The sequence below is a fragment of the Python bivittatus genome, unplaced genomic scaffold (genome assembly GCF_059951505.1).
Source record: "Python bivittatus isolate LINGU-HERP-01145 unplaced genomic scaffold, Pbiv_v1 ctg000330_np1212, whole genome shotgun sequence".
Lineage (NCBI taxonomy): Eukaryota > Metazoa > Chordata > Lepidosauria > Squamata > Pythonidae > Python > Python bivittatus.
In genome coordinates this window covers 14,499,982-14,518,588 of record NW_028277058.1, presented here as the reverse complement: position 1 = coordinate 14,518,588, position 18,607 = coordinate 14,499,982, and the positions used below count along the sequence as shown (strand labels likewise).

Sequence of the window (18,607 nt, the reverse complement as noted above, 5' to 3'; positions counted from 1 at the left end):
TATTATTTTTGCATTATATTCCAGTCTAGAAGCAGTAGATACCCTATCACTTAAGAAATATATAATGGTTAGGAGTCAGACACTACAGGTAGTTCTTGACTTATGACTACAGTTGGGACTGGAATTTCCATCACTAAGTGATGCAGTTGTTAAGTGAGTTGTGCCTGATTTTAACGACATTTTTTGCCATGGTTATTAAGCAAATCATGCAGTTGTTAAACAAATCCGGCTTCCCCCATTGACTTTGCTTGTTGGAAGCCCCTGGGAAGGTTGCAAGTGGCTATCACTGACCCCAGGACACTGCAACCAGCATAAATACATGCCATTTGCCAAGTACCCAGATTTTGATCATGTGACTTCAGGGATGCTGCAATGGTCATAAGTGTGAGGACTGGTCATAAGTGACTTTTTCAGTGCCACTATATCTTTGAACAGTTGTTAAACGAATGGTGGTAAGTTGAGGACTACCTTTATTGTGTGCCAAGACATGTCCATAGAATTCTTTTAATCTAAACATAAGATTCCACCACCATATACAACTAGATCCTGAAAGGTTCCTTGGATTCAAAGTCCAAAGTTTCCAGGGACATATGGAACTATTATTTTCAGTTAGCTAATAGAGTCAATGTGTTACATATTGACATTTTGCATTAATCAATAAAAGTAATATTAACTATTGTAGATTTAGAACATGATGTTAAAGCAATTTATTCTTTAAATGCACATCATGATATCACTATGCAAGTTATGACAACTATGCTACTTGCATAATGACATCTTGATGTGCATGATGTTACCTGCCTCCCTCTTGTCCCTTTGTGGACATCAACACCCCTACCCACGATGTTCTCTACTATTTTTAATGTATCTTTGCCTTTTTTTCCGTAGGTAGGTAGGTAGGTAGGTAGGTAGATAGATAGATAGATAGATAGAGAGAGAGATAGAGAGATAGAGAGAGAGATAGAGAGATAGAGAGATAGAGAGATAGATAGATAGATAGATAGATAGATAGATAGATAGATAGATAGATAGATAGATAGATAGATAGATAGATAGATATTCCTTGAGCCTGAGCTGTTACTACCTCTCATTTTGTTCTCCAAGAAAGCCAATGAGGAGCCTGAAAGTTCTTTGGGAATAAAGTTGATACACATATGTTGATAACGTTGTTGCTCATAAATCTGGCTTGATTAAGACAGACAGTTTCCAATCTCTCCTTCCTTCCATCTCTCCTTCCTCCCTCTGGGAAAAAAAAATTACAAAAGAAAGAGAAACAAGGCCACCCACCTATCAGCTGGTTTAAATAAGCACATAAAGTTCCAAGGCATCATGACAGTTTATATCTATTCCTAATCCTTCAGTGGGGAAAATTCACACAAATAAATTGATGCATTTTTCTGTTAAAAAAAAAAAGGAAGAGAACAAAAATTTCGCTTTCAAAGACTGTATTGTACCATGAAAGAAAGAGGTAGTTTCCTTCAAGAAATTCTCTGTCAACTCCCAACAAGCTTTACTGATAATTATTACTTCTTCAGGGAATTACTCTAGTGAGGAAGTACCTGCCTACTTTCTCTGGATAATAAAAACATGGCTGAAGCAATAGATACACATTTCTAGGGTAAATCAGATTGTGAGAAAAAGTAGCAGGAACAATTATTTGAGAAGACAGAACAGTAAATTAAGATTGCCATAATAGCTATGGAGCAAAAAGGAGATACAATTAATCTTTTCTTTATCAATTGATAATTAACTCATATGCCTGATTTTATATGAAGCAAAAAACTATTTAAATTACTTGAAATTAGTTTTACTTGCTAGCCTTTAGTTAAACTCTACAGTTCAGCAATGTATATTTGTTGCAAAACAACTAACCAGCTCTTTCATTTAATACAATAAGTCATTCTTTAAAAAAGGATTATAAGTGCACATGCACAGAAAGAGAGAGAGAGAGGCAGATAGGCAGATATTCTGTCCTTCACTATATTCTAATGCAGATATTTTTTCAGCTTCTCTTTTTAAATAAACCTTTTCAAGCCTACAGTGGAATGCAGGCTTTTTCAGACCATTTTTGAATTATATGCCTGCAGGGTCAGGACAAGGTATCAAGAAAACTTAATTTAATTTATAATTAAATACTGTGAATATGACCGTTGCACACATGTGATAATTTCACTCTTCTATCATATGCAATATTTTTCGTTATGGGATTTGTGAAGCTGCATCCAAGATTCTGCTAGCAATAGGAGTCTGCGGGAAAGGTAAATGTTGAAATGTGTACAAGAGGAAAGTCAAGGAAATGATTGTTTTACAGATTGGGGAAGAAGGTAAGATGGTGATAGGCAACAGGGAGAAGGCTGAACTCCTTAATTTCTTCCTTCTATTTGTCTTCTTGCAAAAGAAAAAAAGTGTCTCACTTGTCAGAAGCTGCACCACGGTGAGCAGAGGAGAAATGCAGATTGGTGCATAAGGAATTGGTGAGAGAACACCTGGTTGTTCTGAATTAATTCACTCTCCAGATGGATTACATCCCAGGGCATTAAACGAACTGACAGATGTCGTCTCAGTGTCATTAACTCAAATCTTTCAGAAATTTTGGAGCATAGGGGAAGTGCCAGAAGAGCCAATTGTGTTCTGATATTTTATAAAGGGAAAAATGTGGACCTAGGAAACTACAGACCACTCAACTTGACATCAATATCAGGGAAAATTCTAGAAAAGTTCATCAAGCAGTGGATTTGTAAACACTTAGAAATGAACAGGGTAATTATAAGATGCCCGCATGGATTTCCTAAAAACAGGTTGTGCCAGACAAGTCTTACTGCTTTGACAATGTGATTAGATTAGTGGACCTAGGGAATGCGGTGGATATAATATACTTAGATGTAAAGTGAGACATTTGATAAAATAGCTTCCTTCTTGAATACTAGATTAATATGGGATGGATGGTCCCACTACCAGATAAATTCTTGTGGGCTAAACAACCATAGGCAATATGTGGTCCTTACTGGTCTGGGTCCATATGGAGGGAAGTATGCAGTGGGATATCTTAGGATTCTGTCTTGGGCCCTGTACTCTTCATAAATGACTTAGATGAGGGAATAGTGGGGATGCTCATAAAATTTGTCATTGAGAAATGTAAAGTTCTGTATTTAGGCAGGAAAAACCAGATGCACATGTAGTTATAAGATTGTACCATTGAGGGCCTGGAGACTTTCTTTTAGTTAATATTTTTATAAGATTGTTTGAAATTGTTCAATACAACAAGAACAACTTCATGAATTAGAGAATTGATATGAATCTGATTGAAAGCTACCTTTTCACCCCAACACAGCAACATCATGGGTATTCTTAGGGTTTCATGCATGGCTAACTACAGAATTCTCAGAAATTTGTTTTTATAATGGCCCACATACTGGGTATATAACTTTTATTACACAGACAACTTATTATTCAACAGATTTCTTGGTCAAGTTCCTTCTAGACCACTGAGGAGTATTTTATTTGTCACTTTCAATTCCACAGTAAGTCCAACAAATCTATTATGTTAAGAACAGTGGATTAAATTCTGCATTGGCTTTAAAACTAATGTTTCTGTACATAGAATGGGGAGTAGAGATCCACCTATCAATATCAGTAAGAACAATTCTACATTTTATATTCTTTTTGTAATATGTGAAATGGGTCCTGGTTTGGTTTTCAAAATAGGGATTTGGGAATTTACACTTGAGTGTGTGAACATGTGGATGTATCAAGTACCCATAAGATTTATAGATTCTCCAAACTGATCATTTAATTGGAATAAAATAGTTCAGTATTAGTCTAGGGAGAACCAGGTTCAAATCATTCTTCTGCTATGAAGCTCCCCAAATGATTCTCTCTCAGCCTAACCAACTTCACAAGGTTGGTATAAAACAAAAATCGAAGTGAACACTCTGAACTCCTTAAAGAAAGGCATGATATAAGTATAATGAATACATAAAACCTACCATGGCTTCTAGAAATTATTCAGCTCAAAGTGAAATGCAGATACCAATCTATTCTAGTGGTCTACTGTATTGATTTAATTATTACCTAACTTGTTCTTCTAGTAAACATGTTGTATAATTAATTAAGGTGCAAAGACATTATGTTGATGCCAATACACTGACTTTTTTCAATAGAAACATTGAAAAGCAATTTGCCTTAGATATTTGAACTATGAGGGTATAAGGAATGCATAACTGGTTTATTTTTAAATTAAATCTAACAAAACAGGACCAGCTATAGTTATAGCACAAATGGGTATATGCCTCAATATTATGGCTCCAATGTTGATCTCAAAATATTTTTTAGCTCTGAAGCTAAATGTACAAAAAATGTACACATTAGTGAAGGCTGCATGCAAAAATGCATCTATTATAAACATTCTGATTTTTTACTTTTTAAAAAAGAAAGCAGGTAATTTAACAGACTGAACACCTGAATCCATACTATGGTGAAATAGAAAAGGTTAGCCATCCTTAATATAAACCTGATTCTTCTAGTTTTAAATCTAAGAATCAGCCATTAGACCACAAATCTAATCATTTATCTTGGTGTTTCTCTCTTCCTTACTTTGAGGCAATACCTACAAGCAAGACAACAGCTTCTTACAAATTCCAAATCTGTGACCTGCCAAGTGAAATCTAAATCAAATATTGTATACAACAACATTTCACAAACACATGCATACTTTTGATAAACCCCACTTATCTTGAATTTCCATTTCATTTAGAAGGATACAAAAGGGAATGTTTACTAGCTATGACTTCTAAATGCTGATGCAATTCTAAACAATGAATTGCAACGATTCTATTTAGCGAGCCACAGTAACACTGGAGGTTTCTGTGGACAGATGCATCCAGAGAAAAGCTGTCAAGGAACAGAGTTCATCATTTCCTTTGAATTTTTAAATAATATATACATAAAAGGCAGGTTTGCATAAATCAGCCTGCTTAAAGACTGGGTCAGATGCTTGCAAAATCAAAAGAATATTGGATAACAAGACAGGATGAATGGAACTGAAACAGTTGTGCTAGATCTCACACTTAGGGCTGTTTTACTTATCAGTCTTTATCCTTTCAAATTCATACAGTAATTTTAAGGAATGCACAATTTCCTCAATTCAAGAAGTATGATTCCATCTTTCACTCCATTTTACCCTTAGAATGTAGTACAGATTAATCTTCTTTTCCAGTTCTCTTTAGTGATAACAACACAGTTGTGAAAGTTAAAACTTAAATTAGAGTTCAGAATGCAGAAATATAATGCAGGCTTAGTCTGTATTTTTGTGGAAAAGTAATATATTAAATAAATATAAACTATCCCATTATATTTATTTAAAGTTAACTCACCACCTCAAATAATTAAAATATCTGCACATGTTTACTTAGAAGTAAATTCCATTGACTTAATAGGATTTACTCCCTTATTAAAGATTAATTTTAAATAAAACTATTCCTTATACAAATTAAACAAAAATCTTCTGAAAACGATTGTGGTTGCATTTATCTGTTTCTTTTATAAAATTAGCAATAAATCACTGCTATAGGCAGATTATCACTCTGGACCCTTTGTCCCTAATCCTATCTATTTTCATATTGATCCCCATCACTAACCAAATCATGTGCTGTCTATGGCCAATTAGGCACCACTCTCAAAACATGCTTTCTGGTTCCATGTCTTCCTCAGGAATTACATTAAATCTCAGGCCAGGAAGAATATCTGAAAAAAATACTGCATGCCATATATGGTAATATTTGATTATCCAAGCCAATCAATTAAGTTGGAACTAGTTCAATAATGAACTAGTATGAATAATGTCTATAGCTTCAACATCTCTAACCCAACAAATCACAGTCCTGCCTTTTATGTACAGTAGATAAGATGCAGATACATAGATATTAGGGCTGTGCAGTGCTTCAGATTTAATTCAAAAAAGGTTATTCAGAATAGCATCTGCCTGCAAGTCTTCGCAAGTTTAAAAGATGATTTAAAAGGTTGCAGACAGATGTTATTTCAGTGCTTGCACATGCTCTGAAGCACTTTTTGAAATCAGATCCAAAGCATTGTATAGTCCTAACTGATATAATAAAGATTCTCCCACATGTGCATAGAACTAAAATTGCCATATTTTGCTTAGTCATTCATCTTAAAACCAGACCACAGCTAAGGAAGCAACTTCTTGGACCCCCCAGAGGAGCAAGTCTTAGGCCCCTTTGAACTGGACCAATAAAGAAAAAAGAGATGACACCAGTGATTTGTCACAAGCAGAGAATTTTGCTTTAGTGATACGCTGTGGTATACATGTGCACTTAAAGTCAACAACGTACTCAGCTTTCAACTGTTTTGTCCTTTTCATTTTAGGCTAACTTAACATTCCTGATCACTAATCAACCTTAGTTTTCATTGGGTCAGTTTGAAGGATTCCCTCTTGGCTTCTTTATGTGTTGTGTACATTTTTATCATAAATCATCCTTGTTCAGTGGATCTGAAGAAGGTAAAGACTCCCTTAAGGCAAGCTCGACTCCTGAGGATTCCATGTAGTTTTGTTGGCAACCATTATTCGCCACTGTTTTCTTCTGGAATTTGTTTTCAGCTTCCAGTCTTCCAATACTATAGTCCTATATACTGTATATACATTTACATGGACCCTGGTTAAGACCTGAGTGAGAAACTCCCAGGAATTCCTGGGGGTTTCTCACTCAAGTCTTAACCAGGGTCCATGTAAATGTATATATGTAGGACTGTAGTATTGCATTTTCTATATTTTGCGTTTCTTACAACACAGTTACAAAAAAGATTCTATGGAGTTATAGTAATCACTGCTCATGGATGATCAAAGTAGCTACAATTTTGGGGGGTATAAATAGACATATGGAAGCAGACTAACATCTCATAAAACAGAGGTTTAGGCACTCACTCATATAATAATTTTATTGGTAATTTTATCTGATATTTTATATTTACACTTTTTTCGTTACCTTGTTATTTTTGTTCTATTGAAAAAGTTGCATTGAAAATTTACAGGAAAATAAGAACAAAAATGAAACATGGAACTTTAGGTGATATGTTTAGGTGGTTTAATATCATTCTGACATTATTCAATTGCATCAGATAAATGTAACTAATATGGTCATTAATGAATCAGCAACAATAAAGTAAGCCTTCATATGTAACCACAAGTGAAGTACATATACTGGATATAAATTGGAGCAGAAATGACTAGATTAATGGTACAGAAGAAACAACATATCAAAGCAAAATGTGTGGCAAAAAAAGGAGGGCAAAGAGAAATACTTTTTTGTTTTTAGATTAAAGATTATTCTGGGATCAGAAACTCATTTCAGAATAAATTGCAGAACTAATGGCTATGATATGCTTGTTCATAGCATTTATAACTATCAGCAATACAGTACCCAAGAAACTGCCTTGAATAGCTATGAGAACAAAGCATTGCACTGGGGAGTTGGATAGATTTAAATTAAAACCATAAAACATCCCTATTCTTTGCAGCCTAAGTTGGAACTCTAATAAGCTATCTTCTAGAGAGGAATTTTTTTTCAATACAATATACTACTCAGTTCTGAATTTTGGAAAAGTGGTCTCACAGGATTTCAAAGGACACAATTTTCTGAAAAACCTGTAATCATAATTTGAAATATCATAAGAACAATATTTCATAGTGTTCAAATATATTATAAGACAGATGATTATTGATGATCCCAAAATAATGATCCCAGGCTTCTGCACATGGAAGGGGAGCAAGGCTGTAAAGATTGATCTGACAAAACCCATCTAGTGACAATTTTCAAGAAATCAAACTATAGATTTTTTAGATTATATTCTCAGCCATCATGTTCATCAACTATTAGCAATTACTGTTTACCTAGGAAAATTGAATTTCTCAAAACAGCAACAAGATTGCTTTGGTCAATTCTAGATACATGCTAAATTTGAACTATTTTGGAATCATCTACTTTATGAATGAACCTCAAAGACATAAATGAACAAGAACCTTTTATTCTCTATTAAGGTGAGACTTCTTCCCACTTCTGAATATATCTATGTGGGCACCATAACTTAAAATTCATTAAAGGAAAGAACATTGTGCAAATGCTTGACTTTTTACTATGATCTAAATCCAAACAATATTATTATTTATTTATTAAATTTCTACCCGCTCATTTCCCCCCAATGGGGGACTCTGGGCGGTTCACACAAAACATTAAAAACATAAATACATATAAATACATGAAACATAAAAATTTAAAAACATTACTAAAAAAGAGAAAAAGAGTCCAAGAAGATGATGAAGGATCTGGGGCTGAAGACAGCAAGCCTTTATGGGGCTAGCCATCTCCACGCTTGAAGTATTCCTTCCCCACCTCAGGCCAAGTGACAGAACCAGGTCTTCAAAGCCCTCCAGAAGGCCAGGAGTGAGGGGGCCAATCTCACCTATGGGGACAGAATATTCCAGAGAGTGAGGGCTACCGCAGAGAAGATTTGCCTCCTTGACCCCGCTAATCAAAGTCCTCTTACTGCAGGGCTCCAAAGCATACCCTCTCTGTGTGATTGAGTGGGACAGGTTGAAGTCATAGGGAAGAGGCGGTCCCTTAGGTAACCTGATCCCATGCCATGTAGGGCTTTAAAGGTGATAACCAACACCTTGAATTGGACCCGGAACCAGACTGGTACCCAATGCAGCTCACAGAGCAATGGCGTTACATGGGCCCTTCTTGGGGCTCCAAAAATAGCCCGTGCAGCTGTATTCTGGACCAGCTGTAGCTTCCAGATACTCTTCAAGGGTAGCCCCATGTAAAGTGCATTGCAGTAGTCTATCTGGGAGATAACATAATTATATAAAATAATTATAGCTTACATTCAAGTATTATTTCATTTTATCAAATTTTCTGTGAAATGTATTTCAGAAACAATACAATCTTCACAAATTTATTCTATACAATGCCTGAGATGAGAAATATTAAAGATGAATGTTAACAAGATCTGTGAATAATATGCCTGTATATATTGTTCCTTGAAAAAAAAATGTATGTCATCTGTCTGGTACAACTTGTTAATTTAATGTTTATTGTGTCATCTGTCCAAGATTTCTGTCCAAGACAATCCAAGAAACAAATTCATGGCTTATTTTAGATTCTTCTACTTACAGTGGGAATTGCAGGAATTAAATGAGCCAGCAGCAATTGTAGGATAGACACTTGAAAAGCCAGTGACACAATGGGTAGCTTCCCAGCTAATTATAAATCATGTCACTTTATGGTTATGTTAGTGACATTGTCTATCGGTGATCACAGAGTTGCTTTCTTTTTAACCACTGGGTTATTTGAATTAAAATGATTAAGCTACTAATTGTCCTGTACATAATTTGGTTTGCTCTTGACCTCTGTTTAGTATAATAGACTGAATGATGGGTGTTAATCTTCCACCAGGTATTAGGGGTTGGTTGAGTGGGAGTCCCCCTTTTGAGGTTTGTTATGTTCTGTGCTTGGTTACCATTTTACATGTTAGCTTTTGTATTTATATATTGGTTGTTTGTTGTTGTTGTTGTTGCTGTTATTAGTTTATGTTGTAAACTGCCCAGAGTCACGTGTCTGGGTTGTCAGCCTTATAAACCTTGAAATTATCTGGACCTGTTTCAGTTGGTTTCAGGCCAGGTTACGGTACAGAGACTTGGTCATGCTTGCTGATGACCTTTCACAGAGTCAGGATGGGGGTGGTTTATCCATCCTAGCACTCAGCGGCTTTTGATACTGTTGACCACAGTATCTTTCTGGACCAGTTGCAGGGGTTAGGAGTTGGGGGCACTGTGCTCCAGTGGTCCACATCCTTCCTCGGTAGTCAGTTCCAGTCAGTGTTGATGATGGGGGAGATTGCATCATGGCTCTTCACATGTGGGGTGCCTCAGGGCTCAATGCTCTTCCATTTCCTGTTCAACATCTACATGAAACTACTAGGTGAGGTCACCTACCAGTTCAGGGTGCTGGATGATATCCAGCTCTATATCCCAGCCCAGGTAAAGCTGTCAATGTATTGACCCAGTGTCTGGAGGCTGCTTGGGTCTGAATGGGATAGAACAGACTTCAGCTCAATTCTAACAAGACTGAGTGGTTGTGGCTGTTTGGACCGCCAGGGTCGGGGATGTTACCATCCTTGGTGTTGGAAGAGGCTGTACTTCCCCATTCAAGACTGGTGCGCAATGTGGAGGTCCTTTTGGACTCACAGCTACTGCTTCAAGTGCAGGTGGCAGATGTGGCCAGGGGGGGCCTTTGCACAGGTTCAACTTGTGCACCAGTGCCCCTTCCTCAATTGAGAGGCCCTTCAGACAGTTATTCATGCCTAGGTCACCTCATGATTGGATTGTTGCAATGCACTCTACATAGAGCTGCCCTTGAAGACCACCCAGAAGCTACAGCTGGTTCAAAATGCAGTGACTCAAACAGTAATGGGTGCCTCTTGGTGGTCCCATATGTCACCACTGGTACGTGAGCTGCATTGGCTGCCAGTTGGCTTCCAACTGCAATTCAAGGTACTGTTATTACCTGTAAAGCCCTGTATGGCACAGAGCAAGGATATCTGAGAGACTGCTCATGTCCAATCATTTCTGCCTGCCCAGAATGTTCCAGTAGACAGGGTGCACTCCAAGTCCCCTGCATTAAACACTGTCATCTTGTGGGACCTAGGAAGCATGCCTTCTCTGCTGTGGCCCCCACCCTCTGGAACAGCATCCCCCCAGAGATGAGGAAAGCACCCTCTCTCCTAAGGTTCCAGAAAGCATTTGAAAACCTGGATTTAGTCCCAGGCCTGGGGTTGATGATGTTTATGATTTGTTTAAGGCCCCTGTTTTGTTTGGTTAATTTTGTTGTTTATCAGATTATTTTACTCTGGGCTGTCTGACTTTACATTTTTAGCTATTTTTATGTTTTTTCTAGTTTTGTACATCACCCAAAGTCTGCTGGAGTTGGGCGGTCAATAAACTTAATCATAATCATAAATATAATAATGGAATGCTGCAAGTACACCAGTCAGTTGGAGAAGAAAAAAGGATACTGGAAGAACGTCTGAAGAACAGTGAAGAAGATGCACTGAAGCTAGTACACCATGAAGGCTTACTGAATACTGAAGAGACCAAACTGGCCTACAAGAAAGACCAAATGAAGAACAGAAAAGAGACATGGCAAGGCAAAGTATTACATATCCAGCACACAAAAAAACTAGCAGGCAAAGCAGGTAACAACAAGACCTAGCAATGGCTAAGAGCAGGAACGTTGAAGAAAGAAGACAGAGGAGCTAATTCTGGCTGCACTAGACCAAGCCATAAGAACAAATGCATATAAAGCCAGAATCGAGAAGACAGCAACAGACAACAAATGCCACCTCTACAAAGAAGCTGAAGAAACAGTGGATCACCTAGTTAGCTGCTGCAGGAAGATTGCACAGACTGACTACAAACAACGGCATGATGAAGTAGCAACAATGGTGTATTGGAATATCTGCAAGAAATACCATTTCTGCAAGCCAGATCTGGTGGGACCACACAAAACAGACAAAGTAATAGAAAATGAAGAAGCTAAAGTGCTCTGGGATTTTAGAATTCAAACAGACAAGCACCTGCCATATAACACCCAGTCTTAACATTTGTTGATAAGAAAGACAAAAAAGTCTAGATAGTGGACATTGCAGTACTTGGAGACAGCAGAATAAAAGAAAAAGAACTGAAAATAATCACAAAATACAAAGACCTGCAAATAGAAATAGAACAACTGTGGTGAAAGAAAGCAAAGATAGTACCAATAGTAATGGGCACCTTGGGTGTAATCCCAAAACATCTGGAGCACCACTTGAAGACCATCAGCATTGACAAAATCACCATAAGTCAATTGCAAAAGGCAGCTTTACTTGGAACAGCTTACATCCTGCAATTATACTTTTAACACAATCAAACAACAGCCTCTGCCTATCTCAAGTCCTTGAGAAGGACTCAATAGGTGGGTAAAAATAACAAATGCAGTCTAAACATCTGACTGACTGTGCAACCAACAATAATTTGCATTAACTGAAGGAGGGTGGTGCAAGCAAGTAACCTACAGTTTACCTGAATCTATGAATGATGCTAATTATATGATTTTATTATTTCATTGTTTAAAGTATTACTAAATCAGGCATGAATGTGCAGCTTCTTCTGACTATTACTGCATTTCATTTACATTTAATTAACATTAAATCTAGTAAGTATAAATATTCTCCATTTGGGATAACAATATTTAGAGACCTCTAGAGGCCGCACCCACTTGGCTCTGAGATCTTAGGTTGTCCACCTCTGAAAGAGAGAGGTAAATTACCCAGTAAGGTTATACCATAGTTGTATCAAGATAACAATATCAAAATGTTAGTGTTTAATTATTAATTTATGGGAACACTGTGTGGGTATTGCTTCATTTGACCCAATAGGGAGCCTACACTAATCCTGTTTACAGTGAAGAAATAAACATCTGAAGTGGGATTTCTTAACAATTATTTAAAGGGGGGGGGGGGAAACCACTATCACTATTCTACCACTTTAGTCAATAACATATTGTTTGTGCCATAAATACTGGCAGTTACATTACAGTAACTTTGGACCAATATGAGACATTCATTATCTACATTGTATCTGCTTAGTATGGGTAACTGATTTTGGGTTATATAGCTCACTGTTTATAAATGTTTGCTATAGACGGTACATAAATATGACTAAGGGCATATGTTTTTACTGGCTCTAGTGTTCACTTGAAAGCAGTCATTTTTCTCTGTGCCTGAACAACCAATCAACATTTGATTGAAATTATTTTTACTAAATGTAGTGAAAAGTATTTCTACATATTATATTTTAATTAATATTGAGGACATTTCTTCCGAACTCAGTGGTAGCTCAGGGAGCAGTTTTCTCTTCTCACCAGCAGATGCTACTACAACCAAGATGAAGTACTGTGAAGTATAACATATGCATGATGACCATTTTTAAGAATACTTGCATTTCAGATAAATCTGCAAGGAAGCATAAGCATATTTTGTTCAAATGTAGGACTAAATTATTCTATAAATATATAAAATGTTGGACACAAATTACCATAGAAACCAATCTGTCTTGTTGCCCGCACTACCATAAGAGTAATGCTAAAATGGATGTGTGAGCTATAACCAACACTATTAATGCCTGCCAATATACGTGCCAATAAATATTCTAGATATTAAAAAACAAAAACAAAACATGAATTACTTCTGTTTTCTTGTCCAAATATTTCTGCAAGGTTTTATGTCATCTGATTTTTAGAAAGAAGTTTAACTATCTGTCCTATGTAGCCTATTTTTAATGTAAATGCAAATAATAGGAATAGATTCATGTTGATACATTTCTGCAATTTGAAAAAATGCTTTTTTTCTGTATTTTCACAGACCATAAAGTTGGATCAAGTTCCAACCATCTGTTCATTCATGCTACAATGTATGTGGCCAACACCCCCTCTTCCTAAACTAGCCCTAATTACATTTTCTTTAAAATATATACTTTTATTTTTCTAACCAGATTCACAAGCCTTTTCATCCTTCATATTGTCTTGCTGGATCATATCCTAACAGATGTGGAATGCTCTTTGAGCACCTCAGAGGAAGAGCCAAGCTGGGTCTTCACAATAAGAACACCTATGAATTCAGAAAACCAGGGAGTAGGAATGTTTTGACATTCCCCATTAAATGCCACCTCTAAGCTTAAGATTGGCAGCATGGAGATTCAGGTTCAAGTCAGGGAAACCCAACGAGGAGCTTCAGTCACTCTCACCCCACACACTCTCAACCTCACAGGATTGTTGTTGGGGGAGGGAATGATAATAAATAAATAAATAAATAAATAAATAAATAAATAAATAAATAAGTGTGCTTCTACAGACAAGCAGAAGAGAAATCCTGCCTCTCTTTTCCTGGCTATTTCAGTCTGCAATGCTTAGCTACTCCCGGGCAAGGGTGCAATTGTAAGAAAGAGGAGGGGAAATGTCAAGAACATTTTTTCCATGTCTGAATTTGTTTTATAGAGCAAAAATAAGCAAATGTCCATGACTTGCTGGCGAGGCTGTGACGAGGTGCCCTTGAATTTGAATCTTCTAATAGGGAACGGGGACACGCTCACTCCATAGGGTAAAAATGAGGGGGAAGGGGCTAGGAAGCCCCCTTTGATGCAATGACACTGTATCATCGGTGACCAGTTTTCCCTGCCCAAACCGGCTGGAGCTGATTATTATTCGAGGCACAGCACCTTGCTGCTGCCGCCGCTGCAAACATCTACCTGGTGCCCTGCTTGACGGCTTTGACTAGCGAAGTTGACCCGCTGTCCTTCTCTCCATCCTCCCCCAGAAGATGCTCTGCCCTCGGCCAGATTCTGCCTTACCCAGCTAGGTTACTTTGCAGACACACCCTTCCTCCGAGTGACACGCATTCCCCAAAAGCTTACGGCACCATTATTCATGCTGGCGCACCCGCCACCTCCGCGGGCTCGGGCAGGGCTTCCACCTGCCACCCAAAGCAGCTCCTCAGACCTCCATCTATGCAGGCAACGACAAGAAAAGGCAAATCCTACCTGTGCAGTGGCAGCTACTGGGGGAGGGATGCGCACAGCTGGGCTGTCAGCTGAAGACTTCCCGCGTCAGCCGCAAGCACCTGGGAGCGCCCTGCGCGCCCGCCCGCCCAGCCCGCCTCCTCTCAGCGCGTCCTCGCCACTGCCTTGACAGTTGCCCGCCCTTGCTGGAGGGGCTGTGGGCGGATCGAGCCGATCGGGGCAACAAGCCGAGGCGGGGAACGGAGACAGCGCCGGGCATCGATTGGACGGGGGTGATGTCACTCCTGGACCTGGCAAGCAGACCGGCGATGCTGGGTCAGAGTGGGGCTTTGCGGGGTAGAAAGCCGCCGCAACCCGCCAGCCGGTTGCAAAAGAGCGGCGGACGGGGGAGTCCGTGGACGCGGCGCGGGTGGCGGGGACTACGCCAGCCGGCATAACCCTCGACGCAACCCCTTCGATCCCCTGGAGAGGCGGGGGCGGCAAAGAGAGTCAGCCGACCCGCTCCATCCCCGCCCGCCCATCTCTTCCCTATTCGCGGTGACACATTATTGCAGATGCAAAAGCGACGCCGCAACCGCACCCGCCGCCCCAGTGCTGGGGAGGCACCGCTTCGCACATGCTCAGTGCCACAGTGAAGCCCTGGCGAAGCATCTGCCCTGTTCCGCTCTCGAACTGGGGGTCGCTCCCAAGGAGTCAAGGCGTGGAGAATGTGGACCGCCGGGCGGGGAGGAAGGATAGCGAGAGCCCCGGGACTTGAGGCAGCCGCTGCGTCTCAGCGGACTCGCTGGGCAGGGAAGTCAGAGAAACCGTGCCCGGAAGGGCTGCGCGCTGAGTTTCGGGGGTGGCAAAATGAAGGAGCAGCGGGAGAGAAGGAAGGCTGTAAAGAGTGGGAATTAAATATTCCAGCTTGGATATTATTACAGGATGCCATCGTTAAAAAAAAAAAAAAAATCCAGAGTCTGCGACAATTTCCCCCTACCATTACTTGCACTCCATTGCGCTTATTTCAAATAATATTCCAGACAAATATTGTTGTTTTTGTTATTTTTGAATGATGTATTACGATGATGATGATGATGATGATGATGGTGACGACGACGATGACGACGGAGGAGAAAAGGAGCTAAGACCTTTTTTAGTTTGTTAATAATAGCTTTAAATATTTTAAGGCAGTTTTAAACTGTATTTTAATCCAATAGGTTGCCTATCTGCTTCCCCTGAGTAGAAAGGAAGCATATAAACAGATTATTATTGTGTTGTTGTTGCTGTAATAGTAATTATGTGAAAAAGACACAATATTCAATATTTGTATACCACAATAAAACATAGCTGCTATTTCAGTGTAATACTTCTTTTTTCAGTTTCTTTTTCCCTTCTACACTGTATGATTGTATACCTTCTCTGACTATGTACAAAAATACAAAAAGCCAAAATTGGTTTACATTAATTGTATTCTTGTGTTTCATGGGGACTTGAGTGGGGTTTAATTGGAAGGTTATTTCACCTGGTATTTAGCTTCAGGTTTACCATAATCTTCTGACGCTTCGACTGTATGGGAGGGACATGGACTTCTGCAAATCAATTTGTCCTGCTGGATTCAAGCCAAAATATTGATCATGAAAATATTTTACAATTTGCATGAACAAGACAAGGAACTAGCTGAAATTTACTTCAGGAATATTATTTGTAGACTGTTGTATAAAAATCCCTCAGACATTTCCACATAATCCACAAAGGCAGATATTACCACTTTATAGCATCTCTTCTGCAAATCAGAGAGATTCAGGATCGATGTTCGTATTTTACTCATTACTAATTCCCATAAATTAACTTTTGCATTCTGTAAGACCTTTGATGGTAACCTATCTTGGTTGCACATCTGTAATAAAATGATAAGCTTTGGGTACCACTTAGAAATCACTGTATGAACAATGGGATTAGAAACAAAATATGGCAATAAGTAAACAAACAAACAAAAAGGTCTATAGCAGTGTTTCTCAACCTTGGGAACTCTAAGATGTGTGGACTTCAACCCCCAGAATTCCCCCGCTGACTGGGGAATTCTGGGAATTGAAATCCACACATCTTAATGTTGTCAAGGTTAAGAAACACTGATATATAGGTTCAATTTCCTTTGTTACTGAGTAAGGAGGGGATTCCCTTTTCTTCATTTACAGCAACACTAGGAGCTCTTCCACACAGCAGCACTGAAGTGTTGTTCTTTAGTAGCGGACCCAGTTTTAAGAACGCTGGATTTAAAAAGTGCCGTCTGCACTTCTAACCCTTATTCTGCCTTAGCGGTGAAGCAAAATAGGATTTTTACTGCATAGGATTGAGGGGGGAAGGGGAGGAGAGAGACTGGGAAATCTTCTGTAATGCCAATGAACACACCATAAAATCAGAGAACTGGCACTGAAGAAGCCAGTTTTATTTCTCCTCTCCCCATTCTTTCCCCCTTAATCCTGCTATGCACTGCAAGACAGGTGGGGGTGGGGGGGTGAGAGAAAAGATACCCATTGCTATCCCCTCCCCAGCTTTTTCCTGACACCTATGGCAAGACGCCCTAGTTTTGTTTCTCTCCTGTGGGAAACCAGCAGGAAAAGCCACCATGGATAGCTTTCCCTGAAGTGCAAGTAAGGCAATTGGGCCTAGTGAGAGTTGGGTGCCTGAAATGGAAGCTGTAGCCACCTTTCAAGTTGCTTGAGTAAGAGATTGCTGGTGGACGCTACACCAATAACCTGTCACTTGGGCTATTTCTGAACAGAGGTCTAGTGGCCTTCCAGAATCTCAAGTGATAAGAACAGTAAATCTGCCTATCAGTCTAACATTCTTATTTAAGACTGATACATCTTTGTCAAAAAAATAGCCCAGCTGGCAGATAGGTGAGGTGGAAAAGCTCTGAACCATCGTCTAGCAGATCTACCTCTTGCTTAGGTTATTTTGAATAAAAGTCCATAGAAGACTGACAAGACAGTTTCTTCTGTCACCTGAGACAGGAGAAACCAACAGAACTCTTGCAAATTTCAACTCTTGTTCCCAAACAATGTCATTCTGTAATAGCTTCATTTAAAAGTTGCATGCCGTAACATGTATTTACCGCAAAATGTCTACAGTGGAGAACAGAATAAGATTAGATTCTTGTACACATTTTCCATATTTAAATCTGTTAATTACCATTGCTTTCTTTAGATACAGGGGCCAGCCTCAACCCTAAGTAATAATATAGCAATACTTTATACCATTGTCTCCAGTTCCAGGCACCAGCCTTTGCTTTAAATCAAGAGTGGGCAATCTAATTGTAAAAATAAGTGATCGGTTCACATTTCTAGGAAGAATCATTTTGGGTTTCCCTCAACAGGAGAGATTTGGGCTGATATAGATATGGCTTGGTTTTTCTACAGATTATTTACCTCTTCAGATGCAGCTTCTTGTGTATTTCCGAATTTCTGCTTATTTTTAGCAGGGCACTAATCAAGGAGCAGAATCGTTCATCACTGAACATGTTAGGTGGGGCTACTAGAAGATGGTCAATAAAATCTGACAAGCCATAAATGCATCCAGAGTGTATGTCACTACATTGCATATACTTTCTAGTTGTTGGGATGTTGGCAAGATGGTTTCTATATTAGAGATTCTAGCTTGCATTGAATAGTGTAAGCATACTGATATAGTTGTGCACTGGCCAAAACTGACTGTATTGTCAATATCTACAGGTCCATTTGGTGATGTTTACCTATCTTTTTCTTATTCCATGCCTTTCATTTCTTGGGCTTTTCTTCCTGCCGTTCTGCATCATGTTGCTTACCCCAAAAGGGAAATGTAATGGGTATGTATGTATGTATGTATGTATGTATGTATGTATGTATGTAATTATGTATGTATGCATACATTCTTTATCTCTCACTTATTTTGCATTGTTGAACATAAGCAGTTATTGACTCTGAGCTTGTAGACATGCTTAATACATTTATACAATGAAAA

At 38.8% G+C, this 18,607-nt stretch overlaps 1 protein-coding gene across 1 annotated transcript in view; it reads right to left on the bottom strand.

The window, feature by feature from the left end:
* CNTN1 (contactin 1) overlaps positions 1-15,156 on the bottom strand; it is a 159,939-nt gene extending 144,783 nt beyond the window's left edge. The window contains exon 1 of the mRNA XM_007426003.4: positions 14,648-15,156. The gene's annotated coding sequence lies outside the window, so the exon portion shown is untranslated. The remainder of the gene's footprint in view (positions 1-14,647) is intronic.
* Between the last annotated feature and the right edge of the window lie 3,451 nt (positions 15,157-18,607).